General features: G+C 38.5%; 1 protein-coding gene across 5 annotated transcripts in view; it reads right to left on the bottom strand.

The window, feature by feature from the left end:
- The window catches only part of SPOPL (speckle type BTB/POZ protein like), a 66,048-nt gene that overhangs the window by 39,084 nt on the left and 3,674 nt on the right, over positions 1-23,290 (bottom strand). Inside the window, exon 2 of one of the 5 annotated variants that reach the window (XM_023730208.1) lies at positions 19,349-19,505. The exons of the other annotated variants lie outside the window; for them this stretch is intronic. The gene's annotated coding sequence lies outside the window, so the exon portion shown is untranslated. The remainder of the gene's footprint in view (positions 1-19,348; positions 19,506-23,290) is intronic. 5 annotated transcript variants of the gene reach the window in all.

The raw sequence follows: 23,290 nt of genomic DNA, 5'->3' as shown, positions 1-23,290 counted from the left end.
TTTGTTCACTGCCTTTTTCTAGAGTTTTATGTACTTGTTTGTGTTCTTACCTAAATTATTATCTTCATGGAGATTGTTTGAGTTTTCCTCATGTCTGTAACAGAAAGTCTAGCATGATGTTTGGTGTTTGTTTAAAGGAAAAAAAGGGGGGAAAGGAGACTAATTATATGGCCTGAGGGAATTAATTCTGGCCTAGACATGAAAATTGGCCATTTTATAGCTCTAATTACTTAAAACAAGTTTATCTGAAGTTGACTAAAATCTGTTCTAAATAGAAACTTTCCTCTTCAAATTAGAAAAAGATGTGACTCTCAGTAGAGTGATTAGATTTAGTGGCAGCTATATCCAGGCATAGCTGCTACTGAGAAAAATCTTAGTAGGAACAATGGGTGTTGAAGAATACAGCAATGGAAACATTCTGAACCCCAAGAAAAAAACTGGGTAGAGACAGGAATATTCCTCCTTCCTTGCTACCTACAGTCCTATATATAAGGGGAAAGTCAAAAGAGCTAGGGGAATCAAGGGCACTGGTGATGAATTTACAGAAGACCTAAGTTTAAACCAAATGATGCATGAGGGGCTGAGCAAATACCTTCACATACCTTATAATCTACTTACCTGGGCTCTTAACATTTTCCTACTTTGGCTATTAAGGCCTACGTGAAATAGCTGTTCTACAGTTTAAGCTCTCTGCCCCCAAGTAAAAGGAGACCTTCCTTCAAACTTTAATCAGTTTTTTCAATTTTATGAGGTTGAACTATATGAAACAAACTTTTTTGTAGGTCAAAAACAGGAGTATATCAACACTTTCTTATGATTCGACCTAACAGTCTCAGCCTCCAGGTGACTGACAAGGCAGTCCTCAAATGGTATTCTTACAGGTTTATATTTCTCTAGGGCAGTGATTCTCAAATGCAGGTGTGCATTAGAATCACCTGGAAAGCCTGTTAAAACAAAATGCTGGGTCTGGGTTGGGGCCAAGAATTTGCATTTCTAACAAGGTCTCAGGTGATGCTGCCATTGCTGGTCTAGGGACCAACCTCACACTGAGAACCACTGTTCTAGTTTGAGGGCCAGACCAGGAAGCTATTAATATCATTTGATATAAAAATCAAATCATCACTGATCAGTTATCCTTCATTTGTCCTCCCTCTAGCGAGGTCTCTCATTTTAAAGAACAGTTGTTATCGAGTTGACTCCAACTCATGGCAAAACCCATGCAGAACTTGCGCCAAAAGGTTTTCAATGACTGATTTTTTGGAAGCAGATCACTAGGTCTTTCTTCTAAGGCACCTCTGGGTGGACTAGAGCTTCCAATCTTTCAGTTAGCAGCCGAGCATGTTAACTGTTTGCACCACCCAAAGACTCCCTCCCGTTTTATCTGGGTGTTATCCTCAGCGGTTGGCCAGTTTCATCTTCTTTGTTAAAGGGTCTTACTCCCAGTGTTACGGAACATAAATCTCTTTTGAAGCCCACAACATCCTCTAACGCTGAAGTAAGGACGTAGTTTATACATATATATGGAAACTTTATAAAGTTAGGCAAAAGACTTCCAGGCATTCTAAAACTAACACATTTTCTATTATATAATTCCTAAAAGCCATCAATACAGGGTGGTGAAGCCTTCTACACAAGCAGAGATGTAATTATTTAAAAGCTCCGCTTACTGTTGACTTGGTACCTAACACCAAGGTTCCCCTAAAAAAAAAAACACACACACACAAAATGTCAACCTCTGTATACACAGATAACCTCATAAAAATCATTGCATCTGTTGTTTTAATGTATTTTCAATGAAAAGATTACAGGAAATAATTTAACAATATCTAAACATAGGCATAAATATGTCATTTTCCTTGACAAGGGTAAAATGGAAAAAAGCACTGGGATCCATGTATTGAGAGACCTGGTTTCTATTTCTGGCCATTTTAAGTATCAGACCACGTGCCCTTTGGCACATCACTCCCTGAGCCTCTGGCTATACAAGGAGTTGCAGGCAAGAGTTACTAAGTCCCTTCCAGTTCTACCAAAGTTAATACAGAAAGACTCATAAAATGTAGTCTAAAACTTATTCAACATCACCAAATAATTTCCTCACGCTGCAATTAACTTCTTAAAAAAATCAACGACAGGTCATTCCAGCACTCTACTCTTTTTCCTGTAGCATAACATAGTAAGGACATGCCAGATCTTTGGAAATCATTTTAAAAATCACCATTTTCAAATAACTACATTTATATGTCATGCTAGTTGCTATTAAGTCCAACCGTTTTCTTACTACTTATGTAATAACTTATATACAAGGCACAACAAGAAAAGTATGAGCCTATCTGTATTTATGTTAATAACCATAACCTTTAAAATATATGGAATATTTCACTTTTTAAAAGTAGGCAATTTCCATAAATGTTACAAAGACAGTAGTGTGTTTTTAAAAAATCAGCTTTATTTAATTAGCAGCATGGTTTATAGCTATGGTTACTAAACCTTATAAAATTTTAAATTATAATAATATACAAACAGTATGGTGGACTAAAAAGAGCCAGGCTAGTAGTCAGGAGACCATTCACTACGGCCAGTTTGCATGACCTCTCCCTTCTTATCACTCATTCACTAATTTACTCACTCTGTCTCCTATTCACTCATCAGTTCAAGTATTTTGGGGGAGCCTGCCCTCTGGAAACAGGAAAGACAAAACAAAGATAGCCCTTGTCCTCATGATTTGAACCAGACCTCAGAGTCCTTCATGTAAAATCTTCTATAACTTCTTTAAATCTTCTAAAACTTCTATAACTTCTATAACTTTCTATAAACTTCTATAACTTCTATAACAAACAAAACTGCAAAAACCTGACCGTGCCTTTTTTTAATAAAAATTTCTAATTTCATAAAAATTTCAAAACCAAATGTTGCCACCCAAATGTATGTATATATGTATTTGCAGCAAAAAAACATGATAAAAAGAATCAACCAGATACTCTTAACACCAAAGCATTATCTTTAAATTCACTGTCACCCCTAAAAGTAAACTGACTTGGGCATTAGCCTACAAAGTTTAGCAAATTTCCACAGTGGCTTAAAGCTCTTAACAAGACAGAAAAAATAAAAAATTACCTATGCACAATTTGCTTTTATAAAGTATTATGGGTGAAATTTCATGGAAATATATGCATCATACAAACTGCTGATAAAAATTTTAACTTAATTTGAGCTCTAATTTATAAATAGTAGTAGCACACTTCTTTTATCTAGTTCATGTAGGAATAAGTTATTTCCATTAACAAAGTATCTAGATAATTTAACTTTATCTCTTCTTTAAGCATCAACACTGTACTTTAATCTGCCCATCTTATTCACCTCTTTGCTAAAGCTTTCACTAACCATCTTGTGGCCCTATACCATTTTCTTCAGTAAAATGAATTATTTTCTAGTTACCTAAGCATTTTCATAATGAATGCCTCTAACATAGGATTAATCAAATTTATTGTAGTTATTGGCATAAAAATTCATAAGATTTTACTTCACACTTCAGAACTTTAAACTCTTATACACATTATCTCATTTGATCCTCTAAACAACCCTGTGAAGTAGTTACTTCTATTTTACAAAGAAACTGAAACACAAAAAAAAGCAACACGAGCTACGTAAGGTCATAGAGATTATAAACCAGCAACAACAAAAAAAAAAAATCCAGCAAGTCAGAACTTAAATCCAAGACTTTTAGTTAAAAACATTATGATTTTTTCCAACTCACCCAATATACTAAGCAACCTGAGGTTACGATAGCTTCATCTTTCCGTAACCACTGTCTAGGACAGACCAAAACCCACTGCTGTCAAGTCGATTCCGACTCACAGAACTGCCCCATAGGGTTTCCAAGGCTGTAAATCTTTACGGGAACAGACTGTCACATCTTTCTCCTGTGGAGAAGCTGGTGCGTTCGAACCTCGGACTTTTCAGTTAGCGGTTGAGCGCATTAACTACTGTGCTACCAGGACTCCTTGTAGGACACATCATGGTAGGTAACAGGCAAAGATACACGGATTAGATTTAAAGTGGACTACTGGTAAAGTCCACCTCTAGTCTTGTCAGTTTGACATACTGTGGTGGCTTGTAAGTTGATGTGATGCTGGAAACTACGCCACTGGTATTTCAAATACCAGCAGGGTCACCCATAGTGGACAGGCTTCATCAGCCTTCAGACTAAGAGAGACTAGGAAGAAGGACCTGTTGGTCCACTTTTGAAAAAACTGGCCAATGAAAACCTGATGAACAGCAGTGGAACACTGTCTGATATAGTGCCAGAAGATGAGCCCCTCAGGTTGGAAGGCACTCAAAAAACAGAATACGGAAATTATCAAACAATATCATTAATATCACATGCAAGTAAAATTTTGCTGAAGATCATTCCAAAGCAGCTGCAGCAGTATATCAATGGGGAACTACCAGAAATTCAAGCTGGATTCAGCAGAGGACGGGAACAAAGGATATCACTGCTGTCAGATGGATATTGGCTGAAAGCAGAGAATACCAAAAAGACGTTTACCTGTGTTTTATTGACTATGCAAAGGCATTTGACTGTGGGGATCGTAACAAATTACGGATAACATTGTGAAGAATGTGAACTCCAGAACACTTACTTGTGCTCATGAGAAACTTGTACATAGACCAAGAGGCAGTCGTTTGAACAAAACAAGGGGATACTGTGTGGTTTAAAGTCAGGAAAGGTGTGTGTCAGGGTTGTATTCTTTCACCATATTTAGTCAATCTGTATGCTGAGTAAATAATCCAAGAAACTGGACTATATGAAGAAAAATGCGGTATCAGGATTGGACAAAGACTCATTAACCACCTGTGATATACAGATGATACAACACTGCTTGCTGAAAGCAAAGAGGACTTGAAGCATTTACGGATAAAGATCAAAGACTACAGCCTTCAGTATGGATTACACCTCAACATAAAACAGTAATCCTCACAACTGGACCAATAAGCAACATCATGATAAATGGAGAAAATACTGAATTTATCAAAGATTTCATTTTACATGGATCCACAATCTATGTCCATGGAAGTAGCAGTCAAGAAATCAAATGACATACTGCATTGGGCAAATCTGCTGAAAAGACTTCTTTAAAGTGTTAAAAAGGAAACACGTCACTTTGAGGACTAAGGTGCACCTCACCCAAGCCATGGTATTTTCAAATCATCTCATATGCACGTGAAAGCTGGACAGTGAATAAGAAACACCAAAGAAGAACTAATGCCACTGAATTATGGTGAAGAATACTGAATAAACCATGGACTGTTAGAAGAATGAACAAATCTGTCTTGGAAGTACAGCCAGAATGTTCCTTGGAAACAAGGATGGTGAGACTTTGTCTCACATACTTTGGACATGTTATCAGGAGGGACCATTCAAGAGGGTCAGTGAAAGAAGGGAAAGAAAGATCCCCAACAAGATGGACTGACTCAATGGTTGCAATGATGGGCTCAAGCACAGCAACGATTATGAGGATGACACAGAATGGGCAGTGTTTTGTTCTGTTGTACAAACGGTTGCTATGAGTCAAAACCGACCCGATGGTACCTAACAACAACTGGTAAAGTAAGGAGCCCTGGTGGCACAAAGTGCTCAGCTGCTATCCAGAAGGTCGGTGGTTTGAACCTACAAGCTGCTCCAAGGGAAAAAGATGTGGCAGTCTGCTTCCATAAAGATTATAGCCTTGGAAACCCTATGGGGCAGTTCTATTCTGTCCTACGGGATCACTATCAGTCTGAATCGACTTAATGGAAGCAGGTTTTTTTTTTTTAATGGTAAAGAATTATATATTTACTAAACGGTAAATAACATATTGCCTCCTAAAACAAAGTACCAAATATATTAGAGAATGATCCAAGAAGTGTCATCAAGGTTAAGAGTTTAGATTCTGAAGTTAGACTTCAGGGTTCAAATTCTGAAGGAGTGTGAGCTCTCTGGGCCTCAGTTTTCTAGTCTGTAAACTGTAACAATAAATGGTAAGTATCTCAAATGATTGGTGTATTGAGTAGAAATACATAGAAGACACCAAGTACAGTGTCTCGTACAAAGAAAATACTCAATAAATTAGTTCTATGTGTATGAGTATCAATATGAAACTGAAAGATAGAACTAGCCTACGAAACAGTAATCATGTCAGAACTATGAAAAGCAGAGTTAAATTTGCCGAAATATGGTTTTTGAGGTTTTATTTTTGCTTTTTCAACTTGGATCACCTGCTTCTCCATCAGCTGTTTTATCAGCTATTAACTCTGCGGCTCTCGCGCTGCTTATCTCTGATAAATTCCATCTGCCTTTTAATGCAAGTGACGTGGTGGTGTAGTTGGAAAGAGACAGACTGGTATCCAAAATGTTTCTCAGGATTAATGTAACCTTTGAGGGAACTTTCTGGAGTAATGGAAATGATCTATATCTCGATGGGGTTGTTGTTACACAGATGAATACATCCGTCAAAACTCACTGAAATGTAAGATCTGTGTATAAAAACTATGTAAATTTAAAAAAAAAATTGAATTTTATAACTCTTGAATAAGTCACTTACTTTCCTTTTCTGGCCCTTAGCTTCCTCATCTACAGATAGGGAATAATAATTACTTGCTCAGAAAGACTGCTGAATATTAAAGGAGATAAGGTCTGTAAAGTAATTAGGGCAGTTTCTACACAGTTAACTTGTCAATCCTAGATTCACTAATATTAAGCCCAGGCATTTTTCAAATTTACCTGAGTCCTAAAACATTCATCTAAAATAAAAGCTATGTCCTCAAACTCTCATACCCTCTCTGTTTCTTGCTCTCGTAGTCTCTCTCTTTCTTGTTTTAGGAAAATAGGCTAAACATTTGATTACAAAGCTTTTTTCTCCCCAGTAGCTTTTGACAGAATCATAACAGTCTTTTGCCAACACATTTCTCCTCCTGCTTCACTTAGCAATGGTCAACAAATTCTACCTTAAATTACTGAAGACTTCTTTATCCATCTTGCCCCAAAGTTAATCTGCTACAATTCACCCCTCAAAAGCCTGATGCTCTAATGAAAGAAAAGAAAGTAACCAGTTGCCAAAAAGTTGCAATAATTGTTGAAAGTTCTAAAACATATGCATCAATTGTGCAATATCCTTTGCCAATCTCTAAAAATCAAAAAGTCCCCCAAACACCCCATCTACCCTTAATTACCCATTAAGAACCTACCATTCACTAATTTATACAGAAATTCCTGTAATTTCCTGTATCACCACTTTGAGTACAAAAATGTCTCATTATACTTGGGACAATTAATTTCATATTTTGAAAATATAATTATGTTAAAGTAACAACTGCTTTCACTAGTCTCCAAATCACTTTTTAGAAGTATCTGAATGTGATGGTTAAGGTTGTGTGTCAACTTGGCTGGGGCATGAATTCTCGGAGGTTTGCCAGTTATGATGTAGCGTGGCAGTCGTATGATGTTGTGATCACTTCCATGATGAAATCTGATATAATGTGATCACTTCCATGACGAGATCTGCTATGAGTAGCCAATCGGCTGAAAGGGAGTTTCCTTGGGCGTGTGGCCTGCATCAAATGTAAGCGGACATTCTAGCAAGGCTCGTGGGCTTTTGCTCGCTCTGCAACCTGCAGCTGGCTCCTGTTTGTCTGACTTCCAGCTCTCAGGACTTGAGTTAGCAGCTTACCTGCGGTCTTGCCTGCCTATCTTGGGATCCATCAATCTTCGCAGCCTGTGAGCAAGAAAAGAGCCCTGTTCTCTGACCTGTGGATCCTGGGTTCGCCAGCCCCTCCAGCTACATGAGTCGAGAAAAGCCTCTATCCTGACCTACGGACTTGAGACGTTCCAGTCTCTACAACCGTGTGAGCCATTTCCTTGATATAAATCTGTCTACATATATTTATATGCTTCACTGGTTTTGCTTCTCTAGAGAAACCAGCCTAAGACACTCAGCAATACTCTTTGTTCTAAAATTGCAGGATAGTGGAACAATCATTCATCTAGCATTTACTGAACAAACATTAAGTATCTAAACAGGTTAAGCACTGGAGAAACAGATGACAAAGATATGGTCAGAGCGGCCAATAACTATGGCAGATAAAGTTGTTAAGGGCCTTCCAGTCGGCCCCAGACTCATGGTGACAAAAGCACAACTGAACAAATCCCCATAACTGGTTGCAGATTGGACCGTTGTGATGCATGGGGTCTTCACAAGTAGATCACCAGGCCTTTCTTCCTCATCCATCTTAGGCTGGAAGCTCTGCTGAAACCTGTTCAGCATCACAGGAACACAAAAGCCTCCACTGACAGATGGGTGGTAGCTGCTTATGAGAAGCACTGGCAGGGACTCAAACACTGGTCTCCAGCATGGAAGGTGAGAATCCTACCACTGAATCACCAATGTCCCCATAAGGCAGACAAAGTAGAATTGTTAAAATTAACATCCTTTCCTACATCTGTGATCTAGAAAAAGAGCCGGGAGTAGTTAGAGTTCTCCCAGCTCCCCACTGTTGCTTCCAAACCACATTTCTATCCTTCTACCTAAACCGTCTACAGTTGCATGAGTCAAATGTGTTCTCTCACCCTTTTCTCTTCCCTCACTATCATCTCCTCCCTCCCTTCCAGTTAGATTCCTTCACTGAGGACTTCAGCACATATCTCCATGGTCTTTTTCAATATTACTGCCATCATCTTGGATAATTTCACCCCTGTGGACTTCCAACTTAACCAACATAACAGTTTCTTGACCGTTCTGAATGATCTCACCCACTTAACATTTTAGTAACTTTTTCCCAAAGATTCTAACTTGGAACTTATTACCTAGAATAGCTTGACCAACTCTGAAAATAAACCTCAGTATTATCATTTTCCAAAAGAACTTATTTTGATCCTGTCATCAATTTAATCCCCCAAACCTTTTACTGCAAACATTTCCTTGGCCCCTTGCTGCTTTTTTCTTAAACTATCATCCCTGTTACGGTTTCACTTTCTTCCATACCAAACTCAAAACCCAAAATACATCAGACACTCTCTAAAAAGCACTGTAACTATTTCACCCCTTTGTTCTTTTACAACCATCCTGCAGACATTCTATTCCATATGAATCTAACCACCCCTATATGCTCCTGAGTTGCTGAATACCGTAGAAAATCTTAAAAAATAAACAGCATAGTGGCTTCAAAAGTGTATTATTTCATTAAACACATAGCTGTCAAAAGGGTCTATTCCCAAATAAAAGTTTTACCGAATAATGAAATAATTCATTGTAGATTTACACCTAAAAACAGTGTAGCAAGATTTTTCAGACTACTCTCTGTACCTGCACTGTCTAATATGGTAGTCACTAACCATATCTGCCTATTTAAATTTAAATTAATTTAAATAAAATTAAAAATTCAGTTCCTCAGTTGTAACAGACTCATTTTGTGTTCAATAGACATATGTGGATAGTGGTTACTATATTGCAAAGTGGAGATTATAGAACATTTCCATCATTACACAAAGCTTTATTGAACATTACTGTGTTCTTTGGCAGGACTGTTCAGCCACTATTTCAGTTCACATTCAGTTCACATAATCTCTAATTCCCCAATAACCTCACCTACTAGCATCCTAGTGGCTCCATACATCTTGCAAGCTACAGCGATGAATAAGGCACAAAAGGCTACCATTCAAAGTGACCAATAAGGGCAGGAGCAGCATCAGATACATCTGCTGCCATCAACCAGGACCTAAAGCAGTTGGCTGTCCCCAGTCATTTGTGTTCTAGCCCACTTCCAATCATAGAGATCTTGTCTCTTCCATACTGTCCTTGAAGGCAAGATGTTGATTACATTTTATCTAGGAAGAGTTAAGAAGGAAAGGTTCTCAGTAGATGTCTGTCAGATTTTACTACCTGTTAATGACATAACTGATCATCACACACATATCTCATACTTTAATAGACTAGATCATGGCACAAGCTGTAAGTAAAAAAAGTGAATGTCTACCAAATCCATTCCAATTTATTTTAATGCAACTATTAATAACAGTACTTGATTCAAAATTAAATATCCAATACAAATTCTAAACTGCACAGCATGCTGGGACAAAAGATGTAAATTGGCACCTTCCTGGGTAAAATGAAACTGTATCATCATCCTGGAAAAATGTAAGAGGGACTGTCACTTTTTGGACCTCTAAGTTACCAAAGTTCTAGGGAAAAAAATGGACAAAACAGCATGTCTTCGGGTAAATTATACCCATTGCCATCGAGTCGATTCTGACTCATAGTGACCCTACAGGACAGAGTAGAACTGCCCCATAGAGTTTCCAGGAATGCCTCGTGGATTTGAACTGCCGACTTTTGGTTAGGAGCCATAGTAGCACTTAACCACTAGGCCACCAGGGCTTCCAGGGTAAAGAGTAGTAGAGATCTATTCTTTTATGTTACCATCTTGCATGTCCATACCATTAAACTGGCTTAACAATCCTTAAGGAAAACATTTTTACCACATAGCTACTTAATTTAAGCAGAAGGGAAAGAACAAAAAGAAAAAAAAATGAAGCAAAATGATCCACAGAAAGTAATGTGTTAAAAGACTCCTGGATTTTAATCTAGTCTTTTCTAAAATGATGTAACACATGGCTAAATTAGATTTAATAAAATGAGGTTATCACCATCCACTTCTGTAACTATCAGCCGTAGCTCCCTCACAAGAAAATGCTTTGTAAAATAAGCTGAGCTGTTCTTGCATCTCAAAGCAACATCTCAGCTCTTCTGATAAGCTAATAATTCCATGATTCCTGTGACTATCAATATTAGTAACAATTTATAAATATGTAGAACACAATGATTTATCAAAAGGCTGCTCTACCTTAGAACCGCACTTTGCAGCAATAAGAACTGACGTCAGACGTAAAAATACTAGCTAAAAAAAGTTAGGTATATGGAAATGTTAAAAAGGGAAAACTGTGGGCTTATCTGGAGTTATGAGTCTCAGCAGACAAGAAATCAACAACTAATCATGATCCCTAAAAAGTACAGGAAAGGCCCTTCCCTACATAAGACTCCAAGATGATCCACATTCATTGAAAAACGAAAACCATTCACTGAAGAAAGAGAAGAGACTAACCACAATCCTAACACTGAAAATGATTCATGGGCAGAGAAATTTTTTGCAATCTTGATTTTCACTACACAATTAGTAATGAAAAATACAGATTAGCAAAGCAACACTTCCTTCTGTGACATTTACAAGATACACTCCATAAATAACAGAAACCAAATGTAAAATAACACACAGCATGCTGTGAGCACGTGATAATGTATATTTTCTCTACTTTCAAGTTCTGAAAACTGAGTAAGCTTTGCTTTGTAGACTGTGTTTCCCTTCTTTAAAGGGTAGCAAAACCTCATAGAATAATGAATGAACACAGCTCTACAATCTGGGTAGACAGTCAAGTAAGAACAAGTGTATTACCGCATTGCATAATTAGAGCTTTGGAGCAATGCTGCAGATGTACTCAATAAAATAAAAGAGCCTACAAACTTCTCACCAGTTTGCAGAATCTTAAAACCTTTTCCATATTTAGCAATATTTAGGCAGAAATGCATCATTTGTCAGAAAGTAAACTATACAGTGAAGCTATAATTTTCATTAGTTTCATTTTCTTTATACTTAAATTTATTATCCTGCATCTCATCAACTGGCAAAGCAACCAGAATCATACGATGGATTTGGTGCAATTACACAAACATCCATTACTGTAGTCTTTCCTTGGTGTGCACATGGGAGGCGTTAAGTGGGTAGGAGTGGAAAAAGGCACAGTGTTTATTTTGAAACTGCTGCCTACCCATAATGTAATACTACTTTATACCCACACACACACACACACACAAACCCAGACCTGCTGCTGTTAAGTCGATACCCACCAGAATGGCTAAATAATGTAGCAGAGTATGTGAGACAACTGGAATTCTCATTCACTACTGATAAGACTATAAAGTGATACAACCACTTTGGAAAACACTGTAAACATATACTAAAGCTGATAATAAGCCTACAACGTGGCTCAACAACCACCTCAAGGTAACACTCTACAGAATTATATACATGTGCATAAAAAGATATGCACCAGAACATTCTACAGGGACACTATTCATTATGGCCCAAAACAACCTAGATGTCCACCAACAGCAGAATGGATAAATTATGGTATAAATAGTCGAGTAACAGAATGCTGTTGGAGCCCTGGTTGTGCAGCGGTTAAGAGCTATGGCTCCGAACCAAAAGGTCGGCAGTTCGAATCCATCAGTCACTCCCTGGAAACCCCACGGAGCAGCTCTACTCTGCCGCACAGGGTCGCTATGAGTCGGAATCGACTCAATGGTAACAGGTACAGGTACAAGCATAGAGCAACAAGGATATCCTGGGTAGTGCAAACTGTTAACATGCTTAGCTGCTAATTGAAAGGCTGGAGGTTTGAGTCCACCCAGAGGCGACCTGGAAGAAAGGCCTGGTGATCTACTTCCAAAAAAAGTAGTCACTGAAAACTCTACAGAGCACAGTACTACTCTAACACAGATGGGGTTGCCATGAGTCAGAGTTGGACGGCAACTGTTTTATTTTTTTTTAGTATGCTACACGGATGGATTACATAAACATAAATGTTGATGAAAAGAAGTGAGGTATAAAAATGTACCTGCTATATGATGATATTTGTATATCTTTGAATCTATATTTCAATAAAATTTACTTAAAAAAGCAAAGAAATATTTAACGACTAAAAGGAGCAGCCTCAATGTCTTGATGTTTTTAATAAAATCCTGTACCCGGTGCCATATTCCCTCCACCCCAAAATTGGGACAGGACACTTTTTCGAAATTTTTTTCTTCATGGTTATTTAAAATATTTGCATATTAAAACAAAGGCGGCTATATTAAGGTAATACAATGCAAGAGTCACATCATTTTTAAGAGAAACAAAAAACTTGGGGAAAAAAATGTAACAAAGCCTCCTCCACCACTACCTTGACCACACTACTCAAATACTCACCTCCCTCCACACACAGTGGAGCCCTGGTGGTGCAGTAGTTAAGAGCTACAGCTGCTAACCAAAACAATCTAGATGTCCACAAACAGCAGAATGGATAAATTATGGCATAAACAGTCGAATAACGGAATGCTGTTGGAGCCCTGGTTGTGCAGTGGTTAAGAGCTATGGCTCCTAACCAAAAGGTCGGCAGTTCGAATCCATCAGTCGCTCCTTGGAAACCCCATGGGGCAGTTTTACTCCATCCTACAGGGTCACTGAGTTGGAATCAACTTCATGGCTGTCGCGTTTTTTTTTCCCCATCCCTCGAGAATTCACTCTTCTTTGTCATGTATTTAGTAGAAACACTTAAGAAACACTGACTCCTTAGCAACATTCCTAAGCACTAAATGAGTAGAAACTGTTAATGAATTCCAAATAGTGACTTCTTCTAGATCAAGGGCTATTTCCAATTCATTGTTGTAAACACAGAACCTCCCATTTAATAGGTGTTTAATTACTATTTGTGAAGTAAATAAATGGTGCCAGCTTGAAATAGAAAAAAGGAATAAAAACAAGGCAAAAGTAGAAATAAGCGAAAAATCAAGAAGTTCAAAGGAAAGTCTTAACCTGTTTTTTAATCAGGGTATATGACAAGATTTTAAATCCCAAGATGAAGCAACAAAATCATGTTTGTGCATGTAGGGCAACGGGTTTCTCTTTAATTGGCTGGGCCACAATCTTTCAAGAAGTTGGTTAGTTTACTATACAAATAAAGCGCATTTAAGACCCTTTCTGGGATTCATGCATTACTACAGCAAAGTGGGTGACTTTTGGTCTATTGAGAGGATTGGTTAGTTCCTGGTCTTACTGAGGGGGAGGGAGGCACACCTCGAAAGTGATAAAGAGCTTGCCACTTAAGCAGCTTACCCAACAGCGGCTTTTAGAGAGAGACACCGAGAGAGAGAAGGAGCTGTAATACTGAAGATGGCAAGAAGCAGCTGAGAGGTGGCAAGAAGCCCGACCAGGTCCAGTGGCCCAAGCATGGCCAAGAAGGACCTAAGAGCTGTCTTGGTTGGAAGCTGTCCTGATTGACAAACTGTATCCTGTGTCTCCTGAGTTGTTCCTGTTACTTCCAAGTTGATCCCGATCCCGATTTGTAGCCTGTTACTTCCCTAATGCTGAACTGTAAGTACAGCCCATGAGTTCTGTGGGATGTTGCAATGAATTACCGATCCCAAAGTTGGAAGGAAGAAGAGTACTGAGGGGAAGGGGAGTACTTGGTGTTAGAGATGATGGAGTGGTACAGCAGCTTGGAGAAGATGGACATTTGGGGTATCTTTAACTTCCACCTCATAGGAACCAGCTTTGTGCTGATTCTTATTAAAGAAATCATTTGTTTAACACAAAACCACGAAAATAAAAACTTGCTTCAGTATTACTTTTCCTCAATATACTTCATAATGCAGAAGCAGTATCTTTTAACTAAAATTAACAGGAGTCTTTAATATTGAAACTCTTTAAAAATATTTCTGAATGAGTTCATTATGAGATTGACAGGAATCATAAGTATATCACAGGTTACTTTCAACACATCCATCATAGCACATCAATATTCTGACTAAATATGTCATAATAGAGATGAAAGGAAAGTAGATTTCACCTGAACTTTCATACATTTCATTTTTGTGAAAATAAAAATGTAATCTAAACATCAAAGTAATCCCAGACTGCACTTTAGTTTTAATAAAATAGTCAATAAAATGCTTTAATCTTTGTGTGTGCAAAATATCAATGAACCATCTGACATGGTCTTTCTCCATCCCTTTTAAGCACATCATCTACTTATACAACCTACATGAGGAACATCACTGTTTTTATTTAATCAACATTCACACAAATCACTTAACTATGTAAAAGCACTATTCTAAATGTAAACATAACTCATTTAATTCTTGTAACTAGAAGCTTGGTGGCACAGTGGTTAAGCACTCGGCTGCTAACTGAAAGGTTGGTGGTTCAAACCCACCAAGGGAGAAAGATGTGGCAATCTGCTTCCATAAAGACTTACAGACCCTCGGAACCCTAAGAGATAGTTCTACTCTGTCCTACAGGGTCGCTGCGAGTTGGAATTGACTCGACGGCAATGTGTAATTCTTATAACAATTCTATGAGGTAGGTACCATTATTATCCCCATTTTACAGAGCAGGAAACAGCTGCTCCATAATTTACCTTAAGTCACAAGGCTATTAAACAGCAAACCGTCTGCATGCTCTTAACCTATATGCAGTGCTGCCTAGAGAGCTCTGGAGTAAAGCAGATCTAAATTTGTCCTCATTTCATTTGGGATGCTGGGAGACTAGTTGTTTCAAGGACCTGAGGTAATAACTATAAAACCAAAAACCAAACCTGTTGTTGAGTATATTCTGACTTACAGCAATCCCATGTGTTACGGTTTTCTTGTTTGTAACCTTTACAACAACAGATTGCCAGGCTTTTCTTCCATAGCACCACTGGGGGGATTCAAATTGCTAACCTTTAGGTTTGTAGTTGAGAATAAACCACTTGTAACACCCAGGCACCTAACTATAAAACAGTGTAGTACTAATTCTGCATTTCACTGATTCTAAGACACCCATGGAGCCCTGGTGGCACAATGGTTAAGAACTCGACTGCTAACCAAAAGGTTGGCAGTTCAAATCCACTAGCCACTCCTTGGAAACCCTATGGGGCAGTTCTACTCTGTCCTACAGGGTCACTATGAGTTGGAATCGACTCGACAGCAACGGGGTTTTTTTTTTTTTTTAAGACACCCATATTTCCCAGATTTGAACATATCTGAAACTGATGGCATCTTACAATTGTAACTGACGTTTCTGTCTCACAGGGGTACATAAAATACTGGTGCATGTGGTGACTGATGGTAACTATAGTTCATAAATTATGGTATTATCTATACTTCATGGGTTAGTGATAAGGAGTAGCATATTAGATAAAATATCTAAAGTACCTGACACAGTGTCTGGTACAGGTGCTTTTAAACACCTCGAAGGATTGGTTTACTGGATTTGAAGGCTTACGATCATAGTCTCATGGGACAACTTGGTCACCCGGCACAATACACTCTATAACATTTATATTATACATCCTAGTATGGTAAGTAGCGTCTGGGGTCTTAAAAGCTTGAGCAGCCATCTAAGATACAATTACTGGTCTCTTACTTGTCTGGAGCAAAAGAAAAAGGAAACCAAAGACTCAAAGAAGAACCTAGTCTACAGGACTAACTGCCTAGGAGAACCACAGCCTCATCTATCCAGAGACCAGAAGAACAAGATGGTGCTCGGCTACCACTACCGACCGTTCTGACCAGGGACACAATAGATGGTCTTGGATAGAATGGGAGAACACTGTAGAACAAAATTCTAAGTCTTATTTAAAACAACAAAAAGGCCAGACTTACTGGACCAGTAGAGATTAGAGGAACCCTGAGACTATTACCCCGAGATACTCTTCAAACTTTGAACCGAAACTACTCCCATAGGTCACCTTTCAGCTGAATAACAGACTGGCTCCTAAAATAAACGTTATCATCTGTGAGTCCTGTCCTCCTTAAAAAAAAAAAAAAAAAACTATATAGACCAAATGGTCAACATTTGTACTAAAGCACAGTGAGAAGGTCAGGGGTGCAGGAAAGCTGGATTAATTTAAGTAGAATAATCAGAATGGAAATATGGAGAATGCTGACACAATGTGGAAACTGTAATCAATGTCAATGCACAATACGTATAGAAATTGTTAAATGGGAACCTAATTTGCTGTGTAAACGTTCACCAAAAACTCAATAAAATATATTTTTAAAAAATGTAGTTCTTCCCTTCCCTTAATCAAAATGATCTATGAGGAAATTCAGTGTAAGGGTTATCTTTACACTGTAGTTTAGTAATGTGATCGTTAAGGTTGTATGTCAACTTGGCTGGGCCACGATTCTCAGTGGTTTGGCAGTCGTATGACGATGTGATCATTTCCATGATGAGATTTGATATAATGTGATCACCTCCATGATGGCATCTGTTGTGAGTAGCCAATCAGATGAAAGAGAGATTTGTTGGGGGTGTGGCCTGCATCCAATATAGGTGGACTTTCTAACAAGGCTTGTGGACTTCTGCCCACTCTGATCTTGCAGCTGGCTCCTGTTCATCTGACCTCTGGTCTTGAGACTTGAGCTAGCAGCTTACCTGCCATCTTGCCTGCCGATCTTGGGGTTCATTGGTCTTTGCAGCCTGTGAGCAAGAGCCCTGCTGTCTGACTTGCCAGTCTCACGTTTGCCAGCTCCTGTGGCTATGTGAATCAGGAGAAGCCTCCAGCCTGACCCATGGATTTGGGACATTCCAGCCTCTACAACCGTGTTAGCCATTTCCTTGATATAAATCTCTCTATGTATATTTATGTGCTTTACTGGTTTTGCTTCTCCAGAGAACCCAGCCTAAGACTAGTAACTTGTCAGTTTCTCATGCCTCTGTGTTCAAATAAACCTGGTTATACTCTGCTAAGAAAAAATACTGGTTTAATTGTACAATTTGAAGAAGAAATTTTTGTTGATAAAGGGCTGGGTGTGGGGGGAGGTAGACAGACAAAACTACGGTGAAAATAAATCAATCAGATAACTGAGAAAACAGACAATAAAGCATGAACCAAAATACCCCAATATATGACTCAATCCAAGCCAATTCACAAATGCCATTGATATCAAATGCTCACATGAAATATTTTCACATTTTTAAAAAATACACTTTGAATGCAATCACAAACTGCTTACTATGTACCTGTGTCCCACCTGAACTTTCTAACAAAACTGGACATACTAAATTTAATTGCTATGTAGAATAACTGGTTTAATAAAAAGGTTTAAACTGATCCTAAGAGTTGTCACTAATAAAGGACTAGCATGCGCCTGACCCAAGCCAGGGTGTTTTCAATTGCCTCATTAGCGTGTGAAATCTGGACAATGAATAAGGAAGACCGAAGAAGAATCGATGCCTTTGAAATATGGTATGGTGTTAGCCTAGAATATTCAATAAACCATGGACTGCCAGAAGAAAGAACAAACTTGTCTTGGAAGAAGTACAGCCAGAATGCTCATTAGAAGCGAGGATGGTGAGACTTCGTCTCACGTACTTTGGACACGTTATCAGAAGGGACCAGTCCCTGGAGAAGCACATCATGCTTGGTCGAGTAGAGGGTCAGCAAAAAAGAGAAAGACCTTTAATGAGATGGATTAACACAGCGGCTGCAACAATGGGCTCAAACATAACAAGGATTGTGAGGATGGCACAGGACCAGGCAGTGTTTTGTTCTGTTGTACATGGGGTCGCTGTGAGTCGGAACTGACTCGACGCCACCTAACAACAAGAAGAGTTGTCACAAAGAAAATTTAGGAGCCCTGGTGGCAAATTGGTACTTGCCTTGACAATTTCAGAACAAATTTATGTCCGTTGTTACTTTGCTTTTCATCTTATAGGATGAAAACTATTTACCTTTCAAGGTGAATTCTCAAAAGGAATATACCAAAAACCTGTATCCAAATGACAGCTGAAAGAAAACCTTGAGACAACTGCAATTTTTACCTAAAATTACTAAATTACTTTGTGTGTGTATGTAGGGGTAGGGATGGGGGTGGGGGTGGGGGGTTAAATGTAATTTACACAAGAAAAATTGTTGAATTTGCTTCAGTAAATATACCCAGACAAGAAATACTGGTAACTTCTTTGCTAACAAATCTCAAATGATATTTTAAAAGCAGAATACTATTTTTCAGTCACACTAGGACCTTTCAGATTTGGCATGAGTTAATATGAGAATGAAACCCCTAATTGATTGTTTTAGTTTTATTTTTGGTGAAAATACACAGGAAAACCCGCTCCATTCCACAATTCCTAGACATAATAATCAGTGACATTGGTTACATTCTTCACATTGTGTCAACATTCTTGTTATTTCTGTTCCAGTTGTTTTACTTCATATACTCCTAACCTGCCTCCCAGTCTTCGAGTTTTTGCTTTAAAATAGCTGTTGACCCTACTCATTTGTTTTTAATCATTTACTCCTAAATCTAATCTACAATGAAAGCAAATAAAACAATCCCAGATGTAGCAAGGGGTGTGAGGGGGAGGAGATGAGGTTATTGTCTAACTACATTCATATTGTACATATGAGTATTTCCAATTATACACTTCAGGCGTATATACAACCTATGCCAATCATGGTTTGAGGCAAAATAATTTTGTACATAAAAAAATTTAAAATCTGCTGTTTTACCTGTGTAAAGTTCAGTTTCACATAGTTATGTTACAAAATTCAGATACAGTCACGCACTGTGTGATGTTCATTTGGGCAACATCTGATTGCGTGTATGTCCATGGTTGTTGTTTTTTCCTTGAAATTTGATTCTTTTTAGAACTCTCTGAATTCGTGTCTGCAAACATTTAACACAGGAAAAGAAAAGAAAAAAAAAACTCACCCATCATTCTTACCCAGGCAGGACCTATAAGAACAAGATTCAAGGCAGGGCTTCCACTTTAACCTCTGCAAGGCTCACGCTCCGGGGCACAAACTACCTTCAAAGCTTGGTAAGCCAGAACTGTGCAGTGTCTGGAGCCTGCAGAGTGCCAGCCTTCCAGGCTGCCTCTAGAGCCTGCTGGGTGCCAGTCTCCGGAGCAGGACCCTTCTCTGAACTTTGCACACCAACACAGGCGGTGCTGGTCGGCCAAGCTCATGACCATCTCAGCTACATCCTTCTGGTAATAAGGCCGCCCAAATATCAAGATATCGGCTTTGCCTTTGGGGTCCAACCAACTCATGTGGAGAATGGTCTGTGAGACACACTCAACATGCAGGATGTGCTCTCCACCCGGACCAAAGGTTGCTTCCACCTTCATGGTGGAAGAGAGAAATCCAGAGACCTATAGCCTCTACAACATAATACAACATATTAGGTGATTGTTCTCATTCTACTGGGCACAATAGAAATATCGCTGACTACTGCACATACCTGAGGTTTAATAGTAAACTCTTAGCATCCCTTAGCAAGGCCTTCATTTTCAATACCCTTAATTTGAGAAGAACAGTTATATGCACAAATCCGCCCCATTAAAAAAGAAATCACTAAAGTATAACTGAAATTTTAAAGCTATGCTATCATCATTCTTCAGGTAGTCTAATATATAAAATATAAAGCTAACTAGGACAAATAACAGAAACTTGAATACTGTAAATACTAAAACTAAGATAATCTTTAATTTTTTAAGATATTCAAAAGGTATGTCTATGCTCAGTGACTGCATGAGTGGTGATATTAATCAAAATCAAATAGAAAGAGGTTCAAGGGACAAAGCTTTGAAAGACATGGTCAGCCTCTCCAACCTACTACCCATATGTCCTAGCCTCAATTTCTTGCCTTTGCACCAGAGCTTCTAATGAGCTCAGGTTTGAGCCCCTGCTGAGAATTTTCATTTCTAACAAGTTGTTGAATGAACTGGTTTCAGGCCCTGCTTTGCACACTTTCAAAATACACTACCTAAGACATCATTTCTTTAAACTCTTCTACCAATGCATTGCCCTTTGTACCAGAAACACTATGCCCAAGTGTTATTTTCTTTAAGAAGCCTTCCCTGATGCCCATCTTCTGTGCTTTTGAAGGCAACTTGAATGTTATGGGTTGAATTGCGTTCCTCCAAAATATGTGTTAGAATCCTCATCTGTGGATGTATTCCCATTTGGGAATACCTTTTTTATGTTAATGAGGTTATCTCAGTGTAGTGTATGTCCTAAGCCTAATCACTTCTGAGTTACAAAAAGAGCAGATCAGACATAGGAACGCGCACGAACAGGGCAAGATAGATGCCACGTGAAGATCACCAAAGAACCAAGGAATATCTGGGCTAGGATTTTCCCCCAGAGCACATACAGCCTTCGCTATAGCCAATGCCCTAGCTTCCTAAATTATAAGAAAATAAATTTCTGTACTTTAAAGCTACCCACTTGTGGTATTTGTTATAGCAGCATTAAAAAACTAATATACTGAATAAACTGTTACAATAGCACTGTTGTGTGTTGTGAAACTGATTGCAACTCATAGCAACCCTATGTGACAGAACAGAACTGCTCCACAGGGTTTTCTAGGCTGCAATCTTTACAGAAGTAGATCACCAGGTCTTTCTCCTGCAGAGACACTGGGTAGGTTCAAACTGCCAACCCTTCGGTTAGCAGCTGAGCACTTAACACTGTGACACTAGGGCTCCTTTTGACAGCACTAATCAAACTATAATAAATATTTAATTGTCAATTTCCCCTAGTCTCTCAGCTCTAAATGCATTCCTAAAAGTCCAGTACCTGATAAATAGTACTTAAAAAATATATTCTGAATGAAAAAGTTGTAAACAAACTGAGTCTGAAATGCATGTAGAATATCAAGATGGCAATAAATGGAAACATGGGCCTGAAGCTCAAGGAGGAAGATATGGCTCATGCTAGATATATGATTCTGTTCTAAATTTAGGATTGTAGCTCTGGCAGAATGAAACAAAATTTATCATCAAATAGTTTATGGATGGAATGACTACAGAGAAACAAAAATTTTTCTTCATGTTGCTAAATCCAATGTATACTTTTCAGTTTTCATCTTAAATGATTCTCAGCAGCATTCAACATAGTTGATTAGCTACTCCCTCTTTTTTCAAACAGTTAATTTCCTTTGGTTCAGTCGTATCAAAGAAAAGTTCCTCCAACTTCTGGCTACTCCTTCTCAGTCTCCTTTGCTGGCTCCGTTTCTTTTCCCAATATATAAATGTTGAGGCTTCATACGGTTTAGTCCTAGCCCTCCTATCTTCTCTCTATACTCTCTCCTTAGGCTATCTGACCTCACACCTCTCCTCCCATCCCCCAAAGATATCAGTTATAAGCTATATATTAGCCATCTCTAAATTTACCTCCAGTCCAAATTTCTTTGCTGAGCTCTTGATTTACATGTGCAATTGCTAGTAGACATCTCTATTTGTATGCTCCACTGTCAAATTTTGTCTAAAAGTGAATTATGATCAACAATCATACAAATTGACACTAACAAACAAAAACTGCTTCCCTGAAACTAACAAACAAAAAACTGCTCCTCCTCTCCCACTATGCCCTATCTCAGGCACAAGAACTACTAACCCTGGAAATCAATCTTCCTCTCTACCTAGGGCCCCAAATCTAATTCTTCACCAAATCCTATCAATTTTACCTCCTGAGTATTTGTCAGATCCAGCTACTTTATTGTTATCATCACCATCCTAGACCAAGATTCCATCATCTCTTACCTTAACTACTGTAATAGCTGAACTTATTCAAATGTAGTCTGTGGACCAATACTGGTCCACAAACTTTTGTTATTCATCTGAGACAAAGTAAATACAGAAACTAAGAGCAAGCATTTAGAAACCTTTATAGCAATAATCTGACACTATCACACCATCCATTTTACTGTGTTTTACAAAAGAACCAGTCTCCGACAGACAGAAAATTAAAATATAACAAAACTAGTCCTTCACTGCAGATAAGTTTGAGAAGCACTGGCCTAACTGGTCTCCCTGCAAGTACGCTCTCTCTCTCCAATCAGACCTCCATGAGCAGCCAAGTGATGTCTTACAGCAAAAACATGAGTAAATTACTGTCATTTTAACATCTTTCAGTGGTTTCCCTGTACAGAGCTCTGACAATTAAGAACAAAATACTTAGCACGGATTTTGGCCATTGTGATCGGCTCCAGTTTCATTTTGCATCATCCAACCTCACGTGCTAAGGTCCAGCCCTTACTGAACTTATCAGTTCCAGAAAGCTAAACTCGCCAACACTTGGGTGACTCCAGTTCATCCTTCAGGTTATCAGCGTAAAGGTTAAAAGTTATTTCTTCAGAGAATCATTCCCTTATACCCCTGACAGAACAGTATCCTTTCATTGTATATAGTATTTTTCCTTCGTAGCACTTATCATAACTGCAATTACTATTTTTGTAATTATTTGTTTAATTTCTTTATTCCTCAACAGACTTTTGCCTCCATGAATAAAAAAAAAAACTCATTGCCATCCAGTCAATTCCAAGTCATTGCGACCCTCAGGACAGAGCAGAACTGTCCCACAGGGTTTCCAAAGAGTGGCTGGTGGGTTCAAACTGCCAACCTTTTGGTTAGCAGCCAAGCTCTTAACCACTGTGCCCCCAGGGCT

The sequence above is a fragment of the Trichechus manatus genome, unplaced genomic scaffold (genome assembly GCF_000243295.1).
Source record: "Trichechus manatus latirostris isolate Lorelei unplaced genomic scaffold, TriManLat1.0 scaffold00033, whole genome shotgun sequence".
Taxonomy (NCBI): domain Eukaryota; kingdom Metazoa; phylum Chordata; class Mammalia; order Sirenia; family Trichechidae; genus Trichechus; species Trichechus manatus.
This window is presented reverse-complemented; position numbering and strand designations above follow the sequence as displayed.